Source organism: Acomys russatus, chromosome 24 (genome assembly GCF_903995435.1).
Source record: "Acomys russatus chromosome 24, mAcoRus1.1, whole genome shotgun sequence".
Lineage (NCBI taxonomy): Eukaryota > Metazoa > Chordata > Mammalia > Rodentia > Muridae > Acomys > Acomys russatus.
The window spans coordinates 55,616,463-55,626,841 of NC_067160.1; positions in this window are offsets into that span (position 1 = coordinate 55,616,463).

A 10,379-nucleotide genomic window follows, 5' to 3' on the forward strand; every position below is an offset into this window, starting at 1 on the left:
AGAATAAGAATAAGAGTTCTGAGTCGAAATAATGAGTTACATTTGAGTATCCTTAAATGTTAAATGCTGATATCTACAATCTCTGTGTCACTGAGCTTCGAAATTACTTTACTCTCAGTGTCCTCACCTTCTAGAAGAGTTGAGTCGCCATCTTGATGATGTAACTTGACACTGTATTGAGAACAGACAGAGGGGAGAAGGTTTCTAGGACTTGTGATAACTCTCCTTGTAGTTGATGTTAACTTTTCTCACTTCTCATCTATACAATATCAGTAAAGTAAACACTCAAAGAAGACTCATGAAAGGTAAGTCCTAAGCAGCAAATATGCTCTTATCACACTGCTAAGACAGTCAACAGCTCTGTTCTCTATTTCACATCGTTACTCTACTCTTTTTCTGGTGGTATCTGTAGTGGCCTATTTTGTCTTTTGTACAGGTTGTGCTTGGCTTGATATGTGGTAGTCCACGCTTGAAATTTCTTCTGTTAGATCATTGGGTGCTTTTGTGATTTTGTTGTTGATAAACAATATTTGAGACATCAATTTATGTTCATCAAGAAACATGATTAAATACTGTTTATTGTAAAATATGAGGGATTATATGTACTTAGGATTTTCTGTATACAGATGAAGTGTGTGTGTGAAGTTTTACATAAATAAAATAGTTTGCTAACTCAGCACATGACTCTAGGTAGTTGTTTGTTTGGTTTTTAAAAGTTATTCCCTTGTTTTTATTTCTCACATGGTTTTATTTTCTCTCTCTCTCTCTCTCTCTCTCTCTCTCTCTCTCTCTCTCTCTCTGTGTGTGTGTGTGTGTGTGTTGTGGATGTTTGTAACATCCATTAAATATTAAGATTTTCCTTGTATATACATTGATTAGGATAGGATGGCTATGAAGTTTATGGAATAAATTATAACTAATATAAAGCAGATAGCACATGATCTGACATCAGGTAAAACTAAAAATTCTGCAGGTGCAACTACTATTCTGATTGTGTTGTTCACAACATAAAATTAGATTTTAAATTATCTGATGTCCAAATGCTGAGAAATAAATATTTCTATGCAAAGAAATAAAGTACAAATCAATTTTTGCAATTCTTCAACCAAAGAAGGATTTGTAATTTTTTTTAAAGTTTCACAAGCATATTTTTAAATTATGTAGAACATATGCCACATCTATTTCTAAGTCATAACTTCATGTTAAACTACATTATCATCAGTGATGGCACATTATAAGTCAGATTACATTTAAACATGAAGATCCACACATTCCTATAAAAAGCATTGTTATTTTTTTAGTACTGACCGAGTTAAGTGAAAGGTCATTAATATAAGCAAGTTTCTGATATAAAAAACCAAACTGTACAAAAATTAAGAGAGAAAACCTTGTACATTTTAGTGCTAGACTAGAGGAGAAGGTAAAAGTCAAATAGGAAGTGCCTACCCCGTGTTAGCAGAAGAAGGATGCTTCAAAAAGGCCACTGGCAGCTTCCATCTCTGTGTGTGGAAAGACAGTTACACCACATCTCCAAGAGAGAAAATAAATGGCAAGTCTAGCTAAAATCCCTTCCTATTGATTCCCAAGTAGACCGATAACTCAACAAATAATTACAACAGACTTAGCAAAGACATGGCTTAAAGCAGTAAAATTAGGATAAAATGGCATTCAAAATGTTCCTTCTCTAAAATCTTTAGGATTATCATTTCTCTATGAATTCAAAGTTTTTGAAAACTGAAAATGCAGATATGGTCAAAATGGAGCCATTTCTTCCAATGATACTCCTGGCTAAGAATTAGTGTCAGTAGAACATTTCATTTGAAGAAGGTTTTAAATGCTTACAGTACCTGCGACTATATTTTCTAGAAATCAGTGAATTGTTTAGAATAACTTTATTGCCTAAAGCTCCAAGTTTACTTCATAAAAACTATCAAACTGATTGGTTAACCAATAGAGGACAGATTCGTGCAGTTTACTTGCAGTAAAATAATAATGAATAATTAACAAGTAGTTAATCAAACCGTCAATGAGTAAAATTACCAATTATAAAAGACGAATCACATGGATTTCTTTCTTCCAAGCTTACATGAGGTATTTGTGAATCATTTTATGGGTATCTTAATCTTCTACTCTGTGTTGAGGTCTGGAGCTCTGGGAACATGTCCCACATTCTGCTTCATTTTAATCTTTTCTTGCCTTCATTTAATTTAGCTTCCCCTTAAAGCATATGTAATCTGTCATCTGAAAGAAAAAGTGAGGTCTGAGTGTCTTCTACAACCCCGGGCTGACTATCTGCTCTGTAGTACTAAGGCACTTAGGCTTCTGCAAAGAAGCAAAGCCAATTCAATATGTATAGTCTATGGAAGCTATTGTGGGAACTGGCTCACACTATTGTGGAAGCCAGGAAGTCCAAAAAGATGGAGAATCGGAAGAGCAGGTGGTATAATTCATCCCACAGCTACAGCCCACAGACAAAGGAACTGCAAGTTATAATGGACAAAGACAGAAGAAGATGAATGCCTCAGCTAAAAGGAGAGCCTCCATGGATAGAACCTTGTACTCTGTCCAGACACAAATGGATGGGCTATTAGTGGGAGCGTGTCTTCGATCTAATCACTTTCACATTTACTCTCTTACTGAAAGAGCCTTACAGATGTGTTAACAAATGTTTTAGCAGCTATTGTAAGTACCTGACAAGATAAAGATAAAATTAAATTTCGCAAATAGATACTTGATCGATATTTGTTGCTTTAATTTTCTCAATCTCCAGTGCACTGAGGGCCTACTGTTCTCAAATAAGTCTACTCTGCACCATTTCCAGTGTGTGCACATTACTTCAGATAAGCACAATTCTCAGTGAATATTAGCAACAGGAGACATGGAAACTGAAAGGCTAGATATTTATCAAACAAGTACAGATTTTTAGAATTATTCCAATCTGTATTTTTGTCTTGAATATGTCATTTAATAACAATTGGATTTTTATCCTGCTACTCAACTTGTCTCATGTGCAACATGTAGTTATAATTTCTGCCTCATAACATTGATGAAGAAGCACTAATAACAATAATTTTAAAATGAAATCTCTTTTATTTACTTGATGCCACCATTTATAGACACTGTAGTATACACTGTAGTATATGTAGACTTAATGTTTTGGATCAGTATTTGCTTCAAAATTGCTTAAATATCAGTCAGTGAAAACATCTTTATTACTACATTCAAACGTGTCTATGTAAGGAGACAGCCATGTTAATATCTTAGCTGTCGTGTAAGTGACATCTGCTTATGATATTCTATTTCTTTAATGTATTAGAGAGTAACTGAAAAGTTGGGCATAGCATCTTCCAAGAATACAGTCATATATTTTCAAAGGAAGAGAAAGAAGACTTCGGAGTATGAAGTCCATGTTTTTTTAAATAGGAAATGAAAATTGTAGTAATAGCATTGCCTAAATGTTTAGTAAAGGAGCGATATGAAAAAGCAAAATATGGCCAAATGAGATCTAGGTAGAGTGATGCTCTTCCCTTTTCTTGTTAATTTTACTTCAATGTAATCACCATAGCAGGATGGCTGGAGCTTAGCAGCTACCTTTTTCAGTGTGACCTTGCTTGTTGTGTCCTGTCCACAGCCCTGAATATCAGAACTCCACCCACACTCAAGTCTCGGTCTTATCTGAGAACATTGAATTAAGATTAACAGACAGTTGTTGGATTCTGACATTTGGGTTATGTCACCTTGTTGCTTTCTTGCATGAAAGTAACAGGGAAAATGACATTTTTTTTTTTCTGCCAGGAAAGAAAGAATGAAATGGAAGCAAACAGGCAGAGGGAGCAGGCATGAGAAAAGGTAAGTCATAAAAGTACAAGGACCTCTCGTTCTGAGTCTTGAAGGTCAGCTGCAACCCTTGCCTTTGTACTTGGGAGACAACTTCTTGTGTCATTATAATAAACTGCTCTCTTTTTAAAAAATTCTCCAGATTATAGGTTACTTGAATTTCAGCAGATTTTTTTCTTTTTCTTTTTCTTATTTTAAAAATACCCCTTTTACTTCTTTTAATTTAGGTTTGATCATGTTATATGCTTTGGTCATATAGATACGAATAAACTTTCTGTGTGTTTTGTGTCAGACTTTTCTGGGGAAGACACAAAACATGTGTGTGCTCACCACAGAAAAGGAGCCTACAAGACATCAAAGCAACCACTGCACCAATGGCCAATTTTGTGAACCGGTGAGTTTTTAGTTGGAGTTACTAACAGGAACAGTGCAGGGTTACTTATGAGGACCAGGCATAACTCAAGTGCAACTGCATTGCCAGAAAACCCACATGACATGGGTGATCACTCCTGACAATTACACCTCCATCTCTTTACAGCTTGCTGGCAGCTTCACAGTCTCAGTGAAAGTTTACTCTTCCAGAAAAGACCTCTTTCTGAAATTTTACTTCTCAGCCTCTACTCCTAGAAACTTTTTACACTGCATGTTAGAGGCCCTCAATAATCTTCCATGTTTCTGGTCTCACGGGCATGGTACCTTTTCTTTACCTCCTGAGACTCACTAGACCCTGCTTCCTTTCTGGAGAAGAAGTTTTAATTAGTGGGGAGTGTTGTAATTTATAGGAAAACCCGCCTCACAACAGCATGTAATCATGGAATCTGAGTTCGACTCTGTCATTTCTGTCCTTCTTGTGAAAACAGTCTTTCAGGCTGGGACTCAACATGAGACGGCACTTAGAATCTGGGCTGTAACAAGCCCATATAGCCTTGTTATTTTACGAGTAGAGCACAATGTCGGTTATCTTAAGCTTTGGGCCACTAAAACAAAAATGGCAGAGAACAGATGGGAAAAAGGGTAAGGGCAAATGTCAAACTCCAGAATAGATCAGAGATGTTTATATTATAGGTAAAGAATGAAGAGAATTTTTATACTGAAGGATAAATTTAAGTTGCAAAAGTAAATGGTAAGAGAAATACAAAGTAAGCATTAACACAGAGACCATAAGCTTCTTTGCTGTTACAAAATATTTATGGCAACAAGCATTTCATTTTAATAAGCAGACTGGGTGTGAAAAATAATTTGACTTTATATTTAGTAATTAATTGCAGCAAGAATCAGTTTGAATAGCAGTACCTCCAATTTCCCTTTATACTATAGTTCCCAGAGATTTTTTTTAATAGAGGAAAGTGGAGTGTTGTTTTGCCAAAGACAATCCTGACTGTTTAATTCTGCAAGTGATTTATTCTCCCATATCATGTGAAAATAAATGCCCCTTCCAACTGACTGAGACCCTTTTCATTTGTCAACTATTGATCTGCTCACGTAGCCTCTTTTCTTCATCCCATGATTCTTCTAGAGGTTAAACTGGTGAAGTCAAATCCCATTTATTCTTCCCACTTTGTCCTGTGGCATCACGATCCATAACAGCAAGACAGCCAGCCACTCACTCCTCTCTAGTCAGTAGCAAAGTGGCAGGCGCTAGCAAAAGGGCAAGTTTTCTAGGTATTTCCTTTATGTCCCAGGGATAAAAAGTTACAATTTGAAAGCATCTACTAGATACATTTAAAAAGCCTGTTTCCTCTTAATTTAGTATTGTAGCTATACCAACAATGTCCCTTGTTTTCCATGATAAAAAAGTGAGGAATAATCTTTATTGCCATGAGTAGAATATATGTTAAGTGTCAAGCAATCACATTATGAGAAAGAAAATAAAGACTGGGCAATGAAAGAATGGACCAAGTTGAAAGTCAAAGAAAACACTATCACACATAAAGAACACACTCATTCCTAGAGTTCATTATCAGTGTCAATCTACTTTTTTATTATGCTTTATTTTTTATATTATAATACGATTACACCATTTCCCACTCTCTACTCAATGTCTCCCATATATGCTCCTTTAAAATATATGTGTATGTGTAAACATATATACTACTATGTATAATATAGCATATAATGTATATGTGTGAGAGGCCGCACTCACATTCGCCATTACAAGATGGCGCTGACATCCTGTGTCCCAAACTGGTAAACAAGTAATCTGCGCATGTGCGAAGGAACTTTCCACTTGTTGTGCTCTGCCTCTCCCGTGGCGTCATATCGCCTGATGAGTAACAGCCAATCAGGGACTGACACATCCTAAGCGGAGAACAGTTTCCTATATAAGGGACGGGTTTCTGCTGTTTGGGGGTCTCCATTTTACTTGTCGTAAGCTTGTGCTCTCCCTCTTAAGACGCATTAAAGCTTTACTGCAGAAGGCTCCTGTGTGTGCAGCGTCGTTCTTGCTGGCGAGACGGTAACGCGAGTCACATATATGTATCCGCATGCATGCAGTATATACATATATACAACTCTTGTGATAACCACAAATTAGAAAGAATAACTGGGATTTGATTTCATTGGTTTAACCTCTAGAAGAATCAGGGAGCTAAGAAGAAAAGGTTTGGGAGGGTGTGTGTGTGTGTGTGTGTGTGTGTGTGTGTGTGTGTGTGTGTGTGTGTGTACACATTATATACTATACTGTATATAGCAGGTATATATGTATATGTAGCATATAATAACGTATACATTTACTTAAGGTTGAGACCTCATAGGCTTTTCCCTCATTTGGCGTATCTGTTTTTGTTGTCCTTGTTCATCTCATGTTTATGCAAGATGCCCTGATGTCACTCTTACAATGTTTCTTCCCTTTCTGCAAGGTTCCCTGCCCTTTAACTGCTGGAGTGTGTTGTGGATATTTCTATTAAGACTAGGCTCCAAACTGCATTTTAAATGAGTATGGTTTTCAGCAATGGTCTTTCTCTGTTGTAATAAGAAATTTCCTGGAAGAGCGGTGAGGACTATGCCTACCTAGGGGTGTGAGGACAAATATTTAGACTGCAGGTAAGGGTTGTGCTGTTTTATTAAAGTGGTGGTTGTAGGTTCACCTTGGCCCTGGCTAGTTTTCTGGGTTTCTAATGCCAGGCATGGGTTTCCTCTTGTTCACTGGGTCTTTTTTTTTTTTTTTTAAGATAATATGATTTTTATTAATTTACTCTTGTTACATCTCAATGGTTATCCCATCCCTTGTATCCTCCCATTCTTCCCTCCCTCTCATTTTCCCCTTACTCCCCTCGGCTATGACTGTGCCTGAGGGGGATTTCCTCCCCCTGTATATGCTTATAGGGTATCAAGTCTCTTCTTGGTAGCCTGATATCCTTCCTCTGAGTGCCACCAGGTCTCCCCATCCAGGGGACATGGTCAAATATGGGGCACCGGAGTACGTGTGAAAGTCATACCCCACTTTCCACTCAACTGTGGAGAATGTTCTGTCCATTGTCTAGATCTGGGTAGGGGTTTGAAGTTTACGGCCTGTATTGTCCTTGGCTGGTGCCATAGTTTGATCGGGACCCCTGGGCCCAAATCTGCCTATCATAATGTTCTACTTGTAGGTTTCTAGGACCCTCTGGATCCTTCTACTTTGCTATTCTCCCATGCTTCTCTCATCTAGAGTCCCAATAGGATGTCCTCCCCTCTGTTCCAGTTTCCTGGTAAGTGAAGGTTTTTATGGAACATGCCCCTTGGGCTAATATGCAGATATAAGTGAGTATATACCATTTGACTCTTTCTGCTTCTGGGTTAACTCACTCATTATGATCATTTCTACCTCAATCCATTTGTCCACAAATTTCGGGAATTTCTTGTTTTTAATAGCTGAGTAGTATTCCATAGTGTAAATGTACCACAGTTTCTTTATCCATTCTTCTACTGAGGGACACTTAGGCTGTTTCCATGATCTGGCTATTATGAATAAGGCTGCTATGAACATGGTTGAGCAAAGTTTCTTGCTGTGTGCTGGAGCATCTTCTGGGTATATTCCAAGGAGTGGAATAGCTGGGTCTTGAGGAACCTCTATTCCCAGTTTTCTGAGATAGCACCAGATAGATTTCCAAAGTGGCTGTACTAGTTTGCATTCCCACCAGCAATGAAGGAGTGTTCCTCTCTCCCCACATCATCGCCAGCATGTGGTGTCACTTGAATTTTTGATCTTAGCCATTCTGATGGGTGTAAGATGGAATCTCAAAGTTGTTTTGATTTGCATTTCCCTGATGACTAAGGAGGTTGAGCATTTCTTTAAGTGTTTCTCAGCCATTTGATATTCCTCTGTTGAGAATTCTGTTTAATTCCAAGCCCCATTTCTCAGTTGTGTTATTTGGTTTGGTGGTGTTTAATTTCTTGAGTTCTTTATATATTTTGGATATTAGACCTTTGTCAGATGTAGGGTTGGTGAAGATCTTTTCCCAGTCTGTAGGCTGTCACTTTGTTCTCTTGACAGTGTCTCCTGCCTTACAGAAGCTTCTTAGCCTCATGAGGTCCCATTTATTAATTGTTGACATTAAGGCCTGGGCTGTTGGTGTTCTGTTCTGGAAGTTATCTCCTGTGCCAATATGTTCCAGGCTCTTCCCCACTTTTTCTTCTAAGTGACTTAGTGTCTCTGGTTTTATGTTGAGGTCTTTAATCCCCTTGGATTTGAGTTTTGTGCAAGGTGACAAATATGGGTCCAGTTGCATTTTTTTACACATAGACATCCAGTTAGACCAGCACCTTTTGTTGAAGATGCTATCTTTTTTCCATTGAACGGATTTGGCTTCTTTGTCAAAAACCAAGTGACCATATGTGTGTGGATTCATATCTGGGTCTTCGATTCAATTCCACTGATCAATCAGCCTGTTGCTGTGCCAATACCATGCTGTTTTAATTACTATTGCTTTATAGTACAGTTTGAAATCAGGTATGGAGATTCCTCTGGAGGATCTTTTATTGTACAAGATTGTTTTAGCTATTCTGGGTTTTTTGTTTTTCCATATGAAGTTCAGAATTGAACTTTCAATGTCTTTAAAAAATTGTGTAGGTATTTTGATAGGGATTGCATTGAATCTGTAGATTGCTTTTGGTAAGATGGCCATTTTTACTATATTAATTCTCCTGATCCATGAGCAAGGAAGATCATTCCATCTTCTCATGTCATCTTCAATCTCTTTCTTCAGAGTTTTGAATTTTTTTTCAAATAATGCCTTCACTTGCTTAGTTAGAGTAACTCCTAAATATTTTGTATTGCTTGTGGCTAATGTGAAGCATGTGGTTTGTTCACTGGGTCTTAAGACCAATGCTACAGCTGTTGGTCAGCCCTATGATGTGCATACCGGTACTTCACCTTTAGAATTTACATGGCATGATGGTCATTGCTGTGGTTTATAGGTATCACAGCTGCGTAGGACTGACAGCTAGTTCCTCAATTTCCTCCTCTAGAAGTTTTCATAGGCGGCTTCTAGTACCTTAAAACTAGTTCTCAGGAAATGGTTCCTAAACTTCAAGTTCTTCAAATCCTACTGATGAACATTTTGCTCCATAAAGTTTTGAACTTTTTGAGTACAAATGAATAACCACATCTGATGTTTTCTCCTCAGATATCCAAACACCATATTGTGTTTAAAATGAAGCATGTGCATCCATCTAAATAACTGGATTTCTCTAGGTTCATCATCAATTTGTCATTTCAGAGATATCGTCTTAATGTTTTTCTTTAGAATGAGAATATACTTTTTACTCTTTTATTGAAAATAGATTATTTTCTCATACCTTATCCCTGGTTATGCTTTCTTCTCCCTCCATTCTTTCCATTTCCTCCACATCTCAGATCCACTTCTTTTTTTGTCTCCTATTACAAAAGAATGGGATTCTTAAAGATAGCAATAAAACATTAAAAGTAAAATATAATAAGATAAAGCAAGAACTATCACACTGAGGCTGGAAAAGGCAACCCAACAGGAGGAAAAAAGCTGTAGTAACAAGCACAAGAATCGGAGACCCACTTGTTCACACCCTTAGAAGTCCCATAGGAAGAATAAGCCAAAAGATACAAAATATATGCAGAGTCCCTGACGCAGACCTATGTAAGCCCTGTGCTTGGTGCTTCAGTCTCTGTGAATTCATATGCACCTTGCTTAGTTGATTCAGAGAGTCCGATCAGACATTCGATGTCTACCTCCATAAGTTTTGTGGCACCATGGCCCTAGCATATTTTGAAGACAAGACAGAATGTAGGCTTTGTGACTTAGTGTTTACATTTTTTTTATCAGAGCCTGCAGAGCATCATCCTACATCAATGATGCTAGAGTGTAGGAGCGAATGATCCATGTAGGCACAAGCTTGAACTCTCCATGTTCAATGAGTTGTGTGGGTGTTGTCCTCAGCAGTGGGGCCTAGCTGTCAGTTTGTGGAGAGCAGGATATTGTCTTAGCAAAATCATTGACTGTTTGGCAATTTCCATAGGACCCCACTTAGCCAACAACTCATTGCACGAAAGTCAGTTCCAGTCCTGGGCCCTCGTTTGGTGACAAGAA